Genomic DNA, 17,221 nt, shown 5'->3' on the forward strand with positions numbered 1-17,221 from the left:
AAAAATGNTAGATAAAAAGAACGAAAATCTTAAAAAAGTTCATAGGTGAGAAGTGAAGGTAACGGTCGAAGTGCAGGTACAAAAAATGTAAGTTTCACCAGAAACAAGTTTCCTCTACAGTGTTGCCGCGATTAATTTTTAGTGGTAGCCAAATTACTTTAAAAAAGGGCTAAAAAGAGCTAAAAAAAAGTAGTTGTGGTTAAAAATGGTAGCTAAAATCTTTTACTTACATATACATATATAAGTATACACGCAAAAATGTTCAATAAGTAATGGCATAGAAAAACAATGAACTCTGGAAAAAAGCTAATATTTCATCCAACCAAAAACCTTTTTGTATAAAAGGGGAAATATACGACACCAGCTTGCTGGCTCCATCAAGTGATTGTACCATCAGGCTCGAAGCATATAATTAACCCGCATGCTGGTACAATTTTTATTTCTTTACAAATGAGGCCCAGGAAAGATCGAAATTAGAGCCGAAATTTAAAAATTTTTTTACCATTTTGTTCAACATGGTTTTTTTTTTNTTTTTTTTTTTTTTTTTTTTTAATTCACAACTGCAATATCGTGAACTTAATCTTACACAAACACGGCCAAAATACTTTTTACTTAGAAAAATGAGCTAATTAAGCATATACAACTTTTTCATGCCAAGTATGAATAAATTCGCCAAAGGGCTAAAAAAGGGCTAGGGGCAATATTAAATTTATGCGGCCAAAAAAGTATGTGGTAGCTAAAACTAGCTACCAAAGGGCTAAAACGGCAACACTGTTCCTCAAATACCAAAGCTGTAGGACATGAACTAGGCGATTATGACAACTGTCCTTCAACTCACCACAGGCATTCGTAAGAAAATTTTCAATTCTGGCAACTATATTGAGAGCCCTTTACTGCATTTCGAAAGACTAATTGAAAAATCTGCTGACGCGGTGGTCTTAAAACATACCCAGACGGCAACGTTGATCCAGATTAACGGCGCAATTGATCCGATCAAACGCGAGGTCGTAGGCTTGAGTCCCACGGCCAGTAGATGAATATTCTACTACTACTAATTTTTTTTATTCATTAAATTATAACTTCTATATTTTTTAATGTTGTTTTAATGTTGCTTTTGGTTAGTTGTTTTTGACTTTTTTAGTAAAATTAAACTGTACAAATTTAAATTAACTTAATATAAATGAAAAACTAGCATGAACATCAATCTTGTCGTCGGTAATGCAGTCACCGTATTAAGTAAAATAAGTTTTTATTCAATTTAAATTGGATTCCTATCCGAATTAGTATGGATACTGCACTATCGATCTGTACTCTACGCTCTCTGAGTTTTGGCCAGTTTTTGTCACCGAAAATTCCCGTGATCTAAGGTAAGTTTCGGAATTAACTCTAGGACTTAATCCAGATCAACTGCAGTTAATTCCCGAGATAATTTCGAATTAACGAGTTGATCCAGAGCAACGCTGCCGTCTGTCTATACTTCTAGCATTCTGCTGTTCATCTTTTGGAGAGTTACCACCTGTTAAAAAAAATCATATTAGGTATGAGACATATGTATCACCACATGGGTGGTACACGAAAGGGGTTTCAGAAAGTAGTAGTTTGAAAATATTTTGAAGAGGGTTGCCACCTGTCTGAAATGTCGAACTTAGTTTACTTATCCACCGGTTATACGAAATATCATAATATGGATGTCAAACGAAGGAGTCTTAAGAAATCTTTAGTTTGAATGCTAAGAATATTTTTGAGGTGTTGGAATAGGGTTGCCACCTGTTTAAAAATTTAAATTGAAATTATTTTTTGAGTTAAATGAATTATTAAAATATGGGTATCAATCGAAGGGGGTTTTAAATTTTTTTATTTCTGAACTGTATTTACCGGTGTTGCCGCATGTTTGAAAATTAAAATTCCACTTAATTCATCAGTTAATTAAAATATGTATCGTAGTGTTCGGCAAAGGAGAGTTAACAATGGTTAAGCTTGAAAATACTTTGGAAAAATGCTGCCACCTGTTTCAATTACCTAATTAAAAAAGTATATGAAATATGAAAATACCGTAACCAAACGAAAGAATATTTAGAAATCTTTAATTTGAGCATTTCGTATGTTTGAGGATAGTTGCCACGTGTTTAAAAGGTTACATTCAAATTATTCATTAAGGTGGATGAATTTCTAAAAGATGGGTATAAATCGAAATGGATTTGAAAGGGATTTATTCCTGACCTGTACTTAGGAGGGTTGCAATTTGTTCGAACATGTGTATCACAATGTCAGACGAAAAAGATTTGAGAATACTTTTGAAAAGGAATTCCAAAAATTAGAGGGCTTAACCTGTAGATGTATGATACAGTTTCATTATTTTAATTAAGAACTTTTTTTCGCCAGTATAGGGTGATTTGAAGTTCCATGAAAATAAAAACAATGCGAGACTGCTCTTCACTCAGAAATGGCTGCACTGTTTTGATGAAATATGGTACTCGAATCTCTTATAACTCTGACTAACATTTTGAATATTTTTTAACTTTTTGAAATATCATTTTGGACGTATTAACGCCATGCGGGTTCACTAGTATGTATACAGCATTTATAAATATTAAATGAATTTTAAAAAATATATCCCTCTTTTTCTTTTTTTTTAACAATGAAATCTAAAAGTTAAATAAGAAAAAGTAAAAATTAAACCAAAAAATAAGAAAATAGTACGTAAAAAAATTTAATTTTAAAACGACAAATCAAAAACAAAAAATTTACAGCAAGACAAAAAAAAATTAGAGCTCAAAAAAGAAATAAAATAAAAAAATATATTTTTCCTCTTAAAACAGTTAAATCTAAAAGTTAAAAGAAAATGAAATTAACAAAAATAAAAAAATTTAATTTAAAAAAGAAAAAGTAAATAAAATAAGTTTCTATTAAATGAAATTAGAAATATCTTTGCTTAATAAACTATAATATGTAAAAATTTAAAGAAATTTTAACTAAAAATTAAAAAAAAAAATATTCAAAAGAACGAAATAAAATAGACCCTAAAAATTAGATGAAATTAAAAAAATATTCTTGTTTAAAGAAATACATCTAAGAATTAACAAAACAAAATTAACGAAAAGAAAATTACTATATACAAATTAAAATTAAATTAAATTAAATTAAAACAATAATTAAATTCGGAAAATAAAACTTTATCTTAAGTTTTATTTTTTGTTCGCACAATAAAATTTTGTAGCTAAATTTTTTTCAAATGATAACTTTAAGCTGATGAGAAAAAAGTTTTTTAGCGAAAAAATTTAACTTAAAAATTCAAATTATAATTGAATAAAAGTTAATTTCCTAAAGGGAACTTATGTATAATAGTTCCGGCTGCTGATTATTAGCAATCTCATTATTACATTGCAAAATATGCGCGCACAGAAAAGTGATAGATAAATACATAAATAAATTAATTAGTTTCCTTGTAGATCAGCGTCCACAATAAAAAAGAATTTATTCCTGCTGTGCACATTTTGTAATTATTATATACACATACATACACACATACTACAGTTGTGGAGCTTAAATACAAAAGCGCAGTTAAATTGACACAAATTTGATTGATATCAATGAAATGAAATGATATTGCATTTAAAATCCAATTATTTAAGTTTAAATAAAGAGCTTTTTCCAATAGGATTAGTGACGCTTAATAATAACAAATAAAAAATATTGAGGCAGAAATGCATTTTTTGCACGTAGCGCTCCACATATTAGTGTGGAAAATGAACCTTTTTTAACCGACTTCCAAAAAAGGAGGAGGAATATTTATTTTTTTTGTTTTTTTTTTTTTTTATGTATGTTACCGCATAACTTTGGACCACGTCAACCGATTTCGATAATTTTTGCAGCGGAAAGGTACTGTCTCAGAGGTGGTCCCATACTAATCTGGTTAAGATCCGATCAGTGGATCATGAGATTTATATATATATATATATATTTTGTTTTTTATATGAGAGTTGAAGTCGTTTTTTTTTTTTTGCTAAAAATTAATTGTTTGTGAATAAAATCAAATACAAACTTTTCGTAGAAATGGTATAGAATTCTTGAAAATCAATATTTTTCGATCGAAAACTCTGTTTCTTTTCAGGAGATTTCCAATAACAATACCCAATTACTTATTTAACCATTTTTTCATTGTAACTATATTTTATAAGTCCGCCAAATTCCGCAGAAAATGTTATGGGGGGATAAATAAAAAATATTTAGTATTAAAAAAAGTAAGTGTGCTTGTGCCACACTGAAGAAGTGAAACTTACGTTACATACATGTCTTATCTCATAACCAGTATATGTACATATGTATGTACACACAACTGCTTTTCCTTAAGGTTTTATTTTTTGTCTTCCTTCTATTTACATACATAAATGCCTACCTCTACCTCTGTTCGTTCTAAATACATTTATGTTATTCTGTTTTCTTGTATCTTAATTTTTAACTTTATACTCTATCGATAACAAAATCGATAGTAACATCCAATGAAATATCGATAAAAAACCTATTAAAATATCGATAACAAAATCGATGAAAAATTCGATAAAAATTTCGATAACAAAATCTATGATAATATTGGTAAAATATCGACAAAAATATCCATAACAAAATCGATAAAAAATTCGGAACAAAATCGATAGAGATATCCATAACAAAATCGATAAATATCGATAACTAGATCGATAAATATCGATAACAAAATCGATGAATATCGAAGACCAAATAGACAAATATCGATAACAAAATCGATAAATATCGAAGACCAAATAAATAAATATCGATAACAAAATCGATAAATATCGATAACAAACACGATAAATATCGATTACAAATCGATACAAATATCGATAGAAAAATTAACACATATCGATAACGAAATGGATAAAAATATCGATCAGAAAATAGTTAAAAATATCGATTACTAAATCGATAAAAATATCGATTATTATATCGATAGTTTCCGAAAATGTCGATAGCAAAATTGATAGCAATTCGATAAAAATTTCGATAATGAGATAAATAAAAATATCGATAACAAAACCGATAAAAATATTGATTATTTTATCGATAAGTCCCAAGAAGCCCGAAAATCTCTAAAATCCCAAAATAGTTCCCAGACTTAGTCTCTGTGTCTCTCTCTATATCCTTTCCTCTTTAATTACTTTTATTTTAATCTTTCTTCTCCTATCTTCGTCATTACTTTTATCGGTATCCTCATCCTCCTCTTTGTCTTTACTTTTATGTTTATCATTTTCTTCATCTACATATTCCCCTTCACCTTTGTCCTTATATGTATATATAATTAGGTAAAGTGTTTAAATTTTTCCTTGGTCTTCACTTTTGCCTTTAACTTAACGCATCTTTGTTTGTGTTTTTGTTTCTATTTTTACCTTTGCCGTTATCCTATTCTTTATCTATGTACGTAAACACCTTTACTTTTATTCTTGTATTGGTCTTTTTCTAAGTGTTATTCTTTATCCTTTTATTAGCACGTTTTTGTTAAATTAGTATCATTTGCACACAACATTAAGACTCATATTCGTTTAAACGCAAGGGTCATTGTGACATTCTTAAAAACTACGAGCAAGGCACATCTGATTTGCTTGATTATTTCAATTGAATTTAATTAAATAATAATAACTTCATTAATTACGCCAAATGTACCCAACGGCAAACCCAATTAAACGAATTTTCTAACGATATGGCGTAAAAATACATCCAATTGGTTTAATATCGTATTTCATGTTCAAGGGAAATTTAAAATTTGTAATGGAAAAGTGCTTATTGATTATTAATTAGCAACGCTTAAAAATGTGCTGCAATTCCAATTGCCAAGTAATTGCTAAGTAAGATGAACTGACTCATTAATAATAAGTACGCGAATAAATTTACACTGATTTAATTATAGAGTACTAATAATGTGAACACTTTTATGGGGAAATTATTGTTATATTTACAAAACCGAACTAACCTACATTCAAATAAATTTATTGTCTTAGGTTAGGGAATAAACTTGAAACTTTTATTAAAAGATTTGTTATGTAAATTTTAGGGGAATTATTTAAATCGCCGACGTTTTGAAAACAAGGGGTTTCAAGGATTTTTCCTACTCAAAGGAACAGAAAGTTTAGGATCGTAACCAAGATATGCCCAAACGTTAGTATCTGTAGTCTTAGTAGTAGTCAAATTCTAGTAGCGTTTTGTTGAATACTGAAAGAATAGAAGATTGCGTATTCCTGGCGGTACCACTGGAGGCGCTACCTTTGCTCTTTGCATCGTTAATTTTGCTCCATCTCATCAACACTTTTTCTTGCAGTGGTTCAAAATTTTCAAATTGTAATAAAAAATCAAGCTTAAGAACATACAATTTTATCTTTAAGAGGACTTGACGCGAATAATTCTTGTATTACAAGGCCCATACTATAATTTAGCTACAAACATAGTACATTTTAACTCATTAACTACCAATAGAACAGGTCTTTTTACCCAATTTCCAAGTGGCAAAATATTCTACAGAAATATTAAGCAGAAAATTTTACTAGGGGTCGCCGAAAATCTTCTGCGGATGAAGAGGGAAGAGTATAACGTATTCTATAATGAAAATAATTGGATTTATCCCAAAAAGAGGTAACATTAACCATGTGCAAAAAGGGAAATAAAAAATGGTCTTGCATTTGCATATTTCGGCCGCATTTGCTTGCTTGCTCTCCCCAAGTTCTACGTTCCCTACGATTGGCATTACTTTATCTGCGCGATTTTTTAAATGGAAGTTAATGATATACATGCATAAATGTAAACGCATATTTATATTAAAGAAAGTTTGCGAGCTTTTTTATGAGGACACGCGAGACATTTTAGAGTCTGAAATATGACGCTTTTCTAAGTCTTGAAAATAAATACTCTTTATGAATCTAATTAAGTATTAATAAATTTTTACTTCTAGGTGAACTTTGTTACTTTTGTTCAACTCAGAATTTATGACACAAAGAGTCCGAAACGAGTGTCAGCTGACTGGTCTCAGAATCATATGTGTGACGAAAGAAAGACTGATTTTAGACCCATAAATTGTGTACACTCATAAAATTGCTTAAACTAAAGGCTTAACTTTTTTTACTGCAACAAGCACCAAAAAACTTCAACAAAATTTTTCCGGAGGCTAAAATTTCAAATTGAAGACAGTAACTAATTCTTATACCACACTATAAATATGAGTTTTATTCAAAAAAAAAACAAAGTTTGTAAAATGTGTTTACACTTACGTATATCATTGCTTTCCATTTGAACATAAATTTTAATCACGTACTGGGATTTTGTAAACTGCTCTTAAAACTTTGCTACACTTCGATAAATTGACTTTGGCTGAGCCCTGCCAACCGGCAAATATAATTTAACACAAACAAGTTGCACTTTTCTAGGTTCGAAATATTGTTAATCAGAATTTAATAACAAAGCGAGTAAATAACGCGGCGTTTTCTAAATTCGAATTTAGCAAAGCCAAAGAGGTCATTTGACCCAATGTGCACCTAGCGTTGCCAGATTGGCTTTTTCACCCTGACATTCAGACATTTTTTTTAATTTTTGTACATTTACTTTTTATTTATGAAATTATTTTTTTGTAATGTGCGTTTCTCCAGCACATACTCAATTTTACTAGATTCAACTTATTTTTTATTACTTCTCTGATGTTTCACGTAGGCTTTAAGAAAAAAATTGCCAAAAAAAGCATGACCTTCCAGGGTTAAAGAATAATAATATAAACCAACATAAATGAAAAAATTATAATTTTTAATGCCTGAACATCTGAAATGGTGTTACCCTATGTGCATCGTTTGAAAACAAAAAACAACAAAATATAGCCAAAATAACAAAAATTTAAATTTTCAAAAAAGGAAACAGTAAATGCTTTACTTAACCTCCGCTTTCATGAACATTTTTTTTGTACATGGGCTCATGTTATCTACCTGGGTAGATAATAACTTTTTCTATTGGATTTGTATGAGGATTTTTATGCAGAAACACAACTATATATCAAAATGAACCACAACGGGATGCTACAGGACGCATCAAGCAAAAAGGTGAGTGTTACATGTGCTACCGAGACTCCAAAAAGAAGACGCCAATATGCGCGGAACATTGCCTTACACAAACGAAGAGTCAAAACTGCTGCAAAGAAACGTAAATTTTGCCGACCGAGCAATTTAGTTCAATTTTCCGTATCCGAAAACGCATACAAAAAACTCCTACAGTTATCATCAATTTTCGTATCCGGAAAACGTTCGAAACACGTTTATTTGCTCAAGCTAAACATTTGAAAGCATGCATGCGTAGTCGGCAGTGGCTGAGTGTGCAGAGGAGTGTGCCGCTATTTGTTAGCTTCCAGAAGGTACCGCGTTCGAATTCCGTCAGGCGCTTCCTAATTTTATTGTATTTCTTTTGAACCATGAAAAAGTATCTGTGAAGTGCAGAAGGAAAGCGTATTGAACGAAAAATTCAATTAGACATATTTCAGAAAAAAAAACCGGAAACGTATCCTTTTCACCACCATTTCGGTACTTTTCTGTACATACGCAGGGTTTGAAAAACTGTCAGCACAGCAGCAACAGCACTACTATTTTTGCTTTTGCTTCGCTTTGAAATTTTTGATTTTCATTCAAACTGATTTGCTTTCGCTGTGACTTTGAAAATTTTATTTTGCTTTTTTGTCGGCAGTTTATTGAAAACAATTTAGTAAATTGAATTTACTGCTTTTGATTTGCTGTGATAGCACTTTTCTTGTGCTGTGATTTACAGCATGGTGTATTATCGCTGACTCGCCAGGAGTGAGTACACACAAAATTTGCAGTATCAATTCCTTTGCCTTGACCTTTCGCTAGCGATTATCTGGTGTGAAATTGGCGATTACCAATCGCTAGCGAATTGCCTAACAATCGCTAATGCATCGTCGTAGTTAGCTTATGGTCGCCTCTTGTCGCCAGTACAACTAAAGGGTAGTGCTTTTGTGCATGCATACATATTTCTGCCAATTTGATGTTTCACGGTCAAGTGATAGTCGAATTGCTGTTGCTTTGCTGCCGCTGCGCTGTCGTTGTGCTTTCACATATTGTTTTTTAACTGTCTGGTTGCTTTCGAAATTTTACAGCAAAACGACAGCCAAAGCATTTGCTTTTTTCCGAATTGCTGTTGCTTTGCTTTCGATATCACACATGCCGAAGTCAAAGCACAGCAAAAGTAAATCAAATGAAAAAATTACAGCATTTTCAAACCCTGTACATACGTTTCTGCCGCACACGGGAAAACCGATAATTAAAGTATCCGGAAATGGAATCAGTAAACGTACAAAAATCCGGTTTTCATCGACTTCTTACCGTTTTCGGAACGGTTTTCGGATTTTTTGCTGGCTGGGTCAACTTCAGAAGAACGCTGTTTACGTGAACAAAACATAGTTGTATGTATAGTTGTATTGTATCTACCTGGGTATATATTTGTAGACTCTTGTATACACAAAAATAAAGTAAAAAAAAGGTTGCGAAGGCCTACTATTAAATTACTTATTTTATTTTCTGTTCAAAAATTGCGAAAATATGATAACTGAGCTAAAAGCATTTCGAAATTTGACGAAAATTTTCGAAGTTATTAACGAATGGAAATCCAAATATCTACACGGGTAGATACTATGAAAGCGAAGGTTAAAATAAAAATCAAAAATTTTTATTATATTTACGACTTGATAAAGGTGAAACGTCTTGTAAACGAGAAGGCAGTGGGGCAGTCTAAGATGTGTTTTCGTGCTTTGGAATAATTGTGTTAGAATTATAAGCATCGAAAATAATGAAACATTCATATAAAAAAGCAGCTTTTCAATATCTATCGCATGTTCGTGGACCTTTTTCCATACTCCTATAAAATGCATTTAAAACTTTTTGGAAATGGTTTTACGGTTGCCTTATGGATTAAAAGTAAGTTGCTTAAATTAGTGAGAGAGGAATTACCGCCAAATATATACAGGGGCGGCGAAACGCCCTGGGCCCGGGTGGGTAGTTCTGTTGGCGGCAAGAGTATACAGGTAAAGACAAGTAATTTTTAGCAAAAAAAACCGACTTCAACTCTCATATAAATAAAAAAATATATATATATATCTCATGATCCGCTGATCGGATCTGAACCAGATTAGTATGGGACCACCTCTGAGAAACTACCTNAAAAAAAAAAAAAAAAAAAATATATATTCCGACGAACTGATAACCTCCTCCTTTTTTGGAAGTCGGTTAAAAATAGGTTGTTGATGTAATTGAGAAGGTTAACGGGATATGTTAGAAAAACTTATTTCTTCGTGTATATTGCATTTATTTTTCAAACACTATGGCAATTATCATTTAATCAAACTATGAAAAAAATTTAAACCCCTCTCCACGAGGGTTAATTTTGATCGAAAAAATTATATATGTATATGCATATCTAGGTAATACTACATGCATATGTGTGCACATGTAACAGAAACCGTAACTGTTATTACTTTTTGTTTTGCACAATAGACCTAAGGTCGCAGTGCACAGCCTCTAACATTCTATCTTTGCAAAATAACCAATAAATAATTGTTATTTTTTCACCGATATGTTTTCAGTAAAAAAAGCTAAATTTTGACTTTAATTTTTTGGGTCAAAAAGAAAAGTTAAAACTTGACTTTTAAACTTTTGAGTTACAATTAAAAGTTAAAAATTGACTTATTTTTTTGGAAAAATATAAAAGTTAAAACTTGGGTTTTATTTCTTCAAAGAAAAAAGTTAAAATTTGTCCTTAATTTTTTGATCAAAATAAAAGATAAAAGTTTATTGCTATTTTATTTGATTGTAACCGTTTAGGCCAAAAACGTTTTATAGCTACGTATAAATAAAATATTTGTCATTTGATATATGAGCCATTCTTTTTTATGTCGGACAGATTCCGTAAAAAAATTATGTCATGTCTCCGATTCGATTAAATTTTTTTTTATGGGTTCTATAGATGAAATAAGCTAACACGTGTTCGAGGATTTTTTTTATTTTTTTTTTCTTCGGAGATATGATCTGTCAAAGTTTGCATTTTTTCGTGATTCTGACTAATCATATACTTCTTCAAATCGTTATATCTCGGATTCTGCTAATCGTAGAGACTCCATCTTAACGCCATTTTGAAGTTAAGAAACAGTCTTAATATTTCTATATATAAGATGGTCAAGATTGTCCTAAAGCTAACTTAACTATTAACAGTTGAACTTTTTGAATATGGAAGACCAGTAAATTCGAAATTTAAAATTATACCATCGTAATCTTTGTTTAATTATCTGTGAAAAACGTCGTTAAAAAAATGGGCGATGTTCAGAACTATTTTTAAAATATTTTTCTTTATGACGATGTGGTTTATTTTGTGGGAATGAACAATTGTTTTTAATTTTTTTTTCGAAAACTTATTTTAAGATATATTTGGTAAGGTGCTAAACATCGAGTTTTTGCAAAAAGTAAAATTTTATTGCGGATTCCGATAGAATACCCATCCAGATATAATATTTGTATGCCAAGATTTTTCTTTAAGCCGTCAAACCCATTAGAAATGGGCGTGGCAATTGCAAGACCAAAATTAGCTAAACGTAAATTTTATTGCGCATTTCGGCAGAATATCGCTTCGTTATCAATATTTGTTCCATAACTTTTTCAATTCATATAGATATTCTGACGAAATCCACAATAAACTCAAAATTTTTGAAATTTGGTTTTAATATAGCCACGCCCATTTCTAGAATATTCTTTGATTGAAAAAGTTGTGGAACAATTGTTGCCAATAAAGCGATATTCTGCCGAAAGCCGCAATAAAATCTGCGTTTTGCTAATTTTAGTCTTGCAAGGTTTTTTTACTTACTGAAAACTCGTTATGACTAAGTGTAAAGGGATAACAATGTTCAGTTTTCACTAAGATATATTTTTTTTTCAGTTAAAAAATGTTGTACCTATTTATGTTATGTAAACAGCTATTTGTGATCAAAAAATAAAAGTAAAATTTTAACTGATAAAAGTCAGATTTTAATTTTTATATTTGACTTAACTTTTATATTTGACCGAAAAAATAAAAGCCAAATTTTAACTTTTATTTTTGCAAAAAAAGTGCAAACAATTTCAATCATATAGTATTAATATTCCTTGCCTAACAAGCATCACATTGCTATGTATATACCAAAGATAAATTCTTTCCGACTGACTTTTTGAATTTCGAATTCCTGATTTCAGCAGCGTGGTTCCCTAACCCTAACTGACGACGCCCCGGTGAAAAGATCCTTCGACTCCGCACCCATGGGTGGACAACGCAAGCAAGGGCGCGCACATACGCAATGGAAGGACCTAGTGCAGAAGGACCTGTCTGCGCTCGGTAAAACCAACTGGCGTAAATTTGCACAGCAGAGAAGCAATTGGAGAAGCTTTTTGGTCTCGGCCTAAACCGACAAACGGTTGTATTGCCAAATAAGAAGAAGAAATATTCCTTGACCCTGACACTGTATGTATGTTTATCGTTACCTTAATATAGAGAGGTGTTTTACCGAACGTATTTGTTTCTTTACAGACTAGTTATACATTTTTATAAAAAATAAAGTTTTAGAGTTGCGAGTTTCTTCAAAACACTGATTAAGAAACACTGAAAATAATTTATTGCTGTATATTAGGTCCTTAGTGAGAACCTGCTGATTTAAAAAAAAAAAAAATTGTGGGAACCGTATTATATTAAAATTAACGAAAAAAAAGTTTTATGGAACGGAAACACATAATTGTAAACCTTATACGATTTTACAAAGCGCCCTTTGCCAAGAAGATTTGTTTTAGGACCAAGAATTTAGCAGGTTAAGATAAAAATGTGGGTTTTCGCAGGGTAAATGGTTTTGATTCAACATCTTTTTCCCCCAATATTTTTATATAGGCCGTGATTATAAAAACCAATCACTTCAAGTCCAAAATAGAATTCTCATACATATTTTACACAGTAGCCCCAATTTGATTGTATGCTTAATTTTATTTATTTTCACTTTATTAAGTTCGAAAAAGTCAATTCTTTAATCACTGACTATTTAAATCTTAACTACATTTCTACAAATAATTTTGTGCAATAAATCGTCAAAATTTACGTACATTTCTTTATGTTTCACCCACTGAAAATTAGTTTTCTTCAAAACTTATCTGCACTCGTTGCTGTAGTTGTAGTTTTTCCTTTTAAATTTCAGTTCAACTCTGTTTCCTATTAAGCTTTGTTCACTTTCATAAAACACCTTTTTCACTTATACATGTATGTATGTATGTATGTAGCTTTGCTTACTGTTATTGCGAAAATTGCCTTTATTAAATTCACGAAACGTATTTGGAATTTTTCCAAAAGTTTTTCCGAACGTTACAAACTCAGCGGCGTACAAATACTAATCAGAACGACGAACGCGAATCAACTTTTATACGCCAGCAGCGTGAAAACGACCACAGCAGCAGTCACAGGCGCTAGAATGCACAAGAGTCGTCAATTGTGAGCCAACAACAAACAACAGCAGCAACAGCAGCAGCAGCAACAGCAGCAGCAGCAGCAACAGCCACAGTAACAGCATCGGTAGCTTGTGCGGATGAAGAATGAATGGATCGTCGAAAAAACGAGCAACATTAAACACACTTGCAGCAACAGAGGCCAATAACAGCCCAAAAGTCAGTTTGTATGAATGCATGTATGTACAATATGTACATACATACATATGTATGTATGCATTAATGATGTATTAGGTTGTATGCGCAAATCCGAAAGAAAAACAAACGATCGCCAGCCAGACAGACGCAGCGTCAATCAAAAATTTTTACTGCTACCGCTGCTGCTGCTGGGAGTCATTGGGTGGAAGCAATCACTGCTGGAGGCAGCCAGCCAGCCAGCGAACGCCAGAGCGTTTAATTAACTAATGGAGGCTCTCATTTTGCAGGCGAGTGAATTGTTTATTTTTCTTTGAATTGAATTAATTTTATTTAATTGAACAGAGTAAGGTAAAACTGCGCTTACCTCTCTTCTTTGCCGAAATTTGTTGTTGCTTGTAGTGGTGTTTGAAGCTGTGTCAGACGTCAGATCTCTGTTGTGATCGATGAGGCTTAAAAACTGGCGCATATGCTCAATCCATGACGTATGAGTATGAAAACAGAAGCATACAGTGAGCGTCTCTGTATGTATGCATGCATGCAAGTATGTACTACATATCATACATTTGCTGCAAGAGTGTCTTAATCCAAAAAAAATCAAAAACTCGAGAAAAAGAGCTTCAAAGTTTTGAATTTACATACTTACATATATCCAAAAAGTAAAAATTAATACAGCTATAAATTTTTTTTAAGATATCGAGCACTAACCGCCAAAAATATGTAAGTGACATATTTTAAAAATTTTCTTTTTGATGCAGAAATGTGCCTATAGCATCCAAGTGCATTTCTGCAGCAAAAATAAAATTTTGAAAAAAATGTCGCGTACATCTTATGGGCAGTTAGGGCTCGATATAGATGCAAAGGGAGCGGTAATTTCTGCATACTTAACTCAGTTTTTATTTTTATTTTTTTGATTTTTTTGACACTCTTGCAGCAAATGTGCGATATCGTTCCTTTGCATGAATAACGTCACATCTCAAAACACATTAAAGTGGCGAAAAACGTGTTTGAAGTTTATAGTTAACAAAAGCTCCCCGTAGTAAAAAAATGAAAACATGTTTTCTTTAACTGAGTTATTGTTAATCGATACAGCTATAACATTTTTGAACAACATAGGAAAAGTGATGGTGGGTGGTCTTGTCTATATAGCTAAACAAAAAACAATTTTTTGAGATGTGACATTATTCATGTAAAGGAGGAGGAAGTCAACAACTGATTGATAAAGTGTATAAGCACAAATCAGGTTTGCCACTGCCAAATTATCACAACACGCTCGGAGAAAACAAACATAACTGCAAGGGTAGGAGAGTGAGACGTGACGGCACTGAGCGAAAAGAGGGCAGGTTTATTTCACCAATGCTTGCATCAACACAGCAGGCTTCAAGTTTGTTTCGGAAATGTCTGATCAGGAAGGAAGAGTAACACACTTTGGCGAAAAGGTGTTATCACTTTATTTTTAAAACCCTTTTTGTTTAACTCGTAACTCGTTTTTGCAAAAGGAAAGCTGGTAGATATTTGTAAAAATTGAAATTGGCGCTAATCATTTTACGAGCGTACGAGTGTATGCATGAACAGCTGCAGGCTTGTTTGCCGTAGTTATTAATACTTTCAACTACATATATACTAAGAACATTCGTATATACATACATATGCATGTATGTATCTACATAAAAATATAAAATATTTACATTCATAGGTATATACTTTAGTTATTCGTTTACATAATTTACAAATATAAGTGTGTACATACCTACATACGTAATAAAATATTATTGTACGATCAATGTGGGCGCAGTTCCAGTGAAATGTATGTGTGCGGTCTATAGTGTGCCAGTCAAAACATTGGAAATCCCTAACAAAGTTTCTTTGCGATGTGTTATCTACACACATACACACATTCATATATAACAACATAAAAATCACACAATTACGAGGGAGTAAGGTCCATAGTGACAAGATGACGCATTCATATTACCGACACTAATCAATGGTGAGTGAGTTTTGCTTGGAACGCCGTCTATTATTTTTTACTACGAACTTTTAACGTAGGTATATATATATTCAAACTAATTTAATGATTAGTAGGTATTTCTGTTGCAAGTAATTTGATTAATTTATTTAGTAGTTGAAATGTAAATAAACCTAATCATAATTGAGTAATTAAAAAAAAAATATGGGAAAAATCAATTTAGCTTAATGAGATATATATTACTCGTATTAATTGTTTTTAAGTTTTTAATAGGGTGTTACACTGTATTATAATGCGCTTAAACCCTAATAATAATAAGAGAGAAAGATGCAGAAGGAGGATTTACCAAATAGCACGAATGGACAGAAAAGTTCTAGCTTTGAATGTAGCAACTGAAGAGGGAGGCCTGCTCTGCGATGGAAAGACCAAGTGGAGAAGGTCTTGCCTTCACTTGACAATTCCGATTGGCGTCAGTTGGCACAGAAGAGAAACGACTGGCGTGCTTTGCTGGACTCGGCAAGAATCGCGCCGATAAAGAAGAACAATCATAAGATTCGGAGGACGGTTCCGGCTGCAGAAGTCCATGTGGGAAACGTTTTTGACCGCCATTCACCTAGGAGTGGCCAAACTCGATTCTTTTCCGTTGGACCGGAAGGAGTTTACGTGTCTGCAGCTGCACTTAAGACACTGCCCAGCCCTCTCTCTATCTAAGTACTTCCAAACTAGTTCGGCAATGCAAGTCTAGACTAAAATATGATGGTGAACATAACGAGCTTACTTTACTCTGGGTGCTAGGTCACTCGGGAGTAACTGCCAACGAGACATCTGACCATTTGGCCAGAGTTGGCTCAGACCACTTCGGCCATCGAAGCCGCCATGAGAAACTCGGTGAATACTTCGCTCAGCACTGACTGAGAGGCATCGAGGGGCTGCAGACGGGCAAAACTCATGTTACCTCAGAAGGTCTATCTAGTCTTTTGCTCTCACTAAACAGACGGGACTGCAGGCCAATTGTTGGACTGTTGACTGGTCACTTCACGTGACACAAACACCGCCCTGTGATACGCGTACCTGACAACTCCATTTGCCCATTCTGCCTTGAAAAGGATGAGACGGTGGAACACTTTTTGTGCTTCTGCCCCGCCTTTGCAAGAATTAGGTATGAGACATTTGGCCGCGATGTGTTAAGAGACGAACACCGGAACTCTTTGGCACCCGACAATCTGTTTAGGTTTATGCGGAAATAGGGCAGATTTCAAACAGATTAAAATGTACATGAAAACAATACAATGGGCGGCATGTAGTCTGGGTGCTGTTTTCTGCACGTGTTGTTTTGTCCCTGGTTCCGAAAAAAAAATTGCAAACAAAATTTCAGCTTTCACAGAATGAACGCTTCTTCGTAGCAGATTTCAATATAAGCGACTGCAATAAGTAGTAATCGCACTATGATTTAGCTTTACTTTGGCTAAAGTCTGGTTTTAACTATGTCAAATTCAATGACAATTGTCCTCAAATGAGTGAAAACACATTGTCGCATAAGTCTAAAGAAAGTCTATCG

General features: G+C 32.7%; 1 protein-coding gene across 1 annotated transcript in view; it reads right to left on the reverse strand.

Annotated features, from left to right (window-relative positions):
- e (nonribosomal peptide synthetase ebony) overlaps positions 1-13,433 on the reverse strand; it is a gene marked incomplete at its 3' end in the record, with an annotated part of 43,885 nt that extends 30,452 nt beyond the window's left edge. Inside the window, exon 1 of the mRNA XM_017623941.1 lies at positions 13,164-13,433. The remainder of the gene's footprint in view (positions 1-13,163) is intronic.
- Between the last annotated feature and the right edge of the window lie 3,788 nt (positions 13,434-17,221).

The sequence above is a fragment of the Rhagoletis zephyria genome, unplaced genomic scaffold, assembly GCF_001687245.7.
Source record: "Rhagoletis zephyria isolate East Lansing unplaced genomic scaffold, Rhagoletis_zephyria_1.1 Rzeph_scaffold_03426, whole genome shotgun sequence".
Classification (NCBI taxonomy): domain Eukaryota; kingdom Metazoa; phylum Arthropoda; class Insecta; order Diptera; family Tephritidae; genus Rhagoletis; species Rhagoletis zephyria.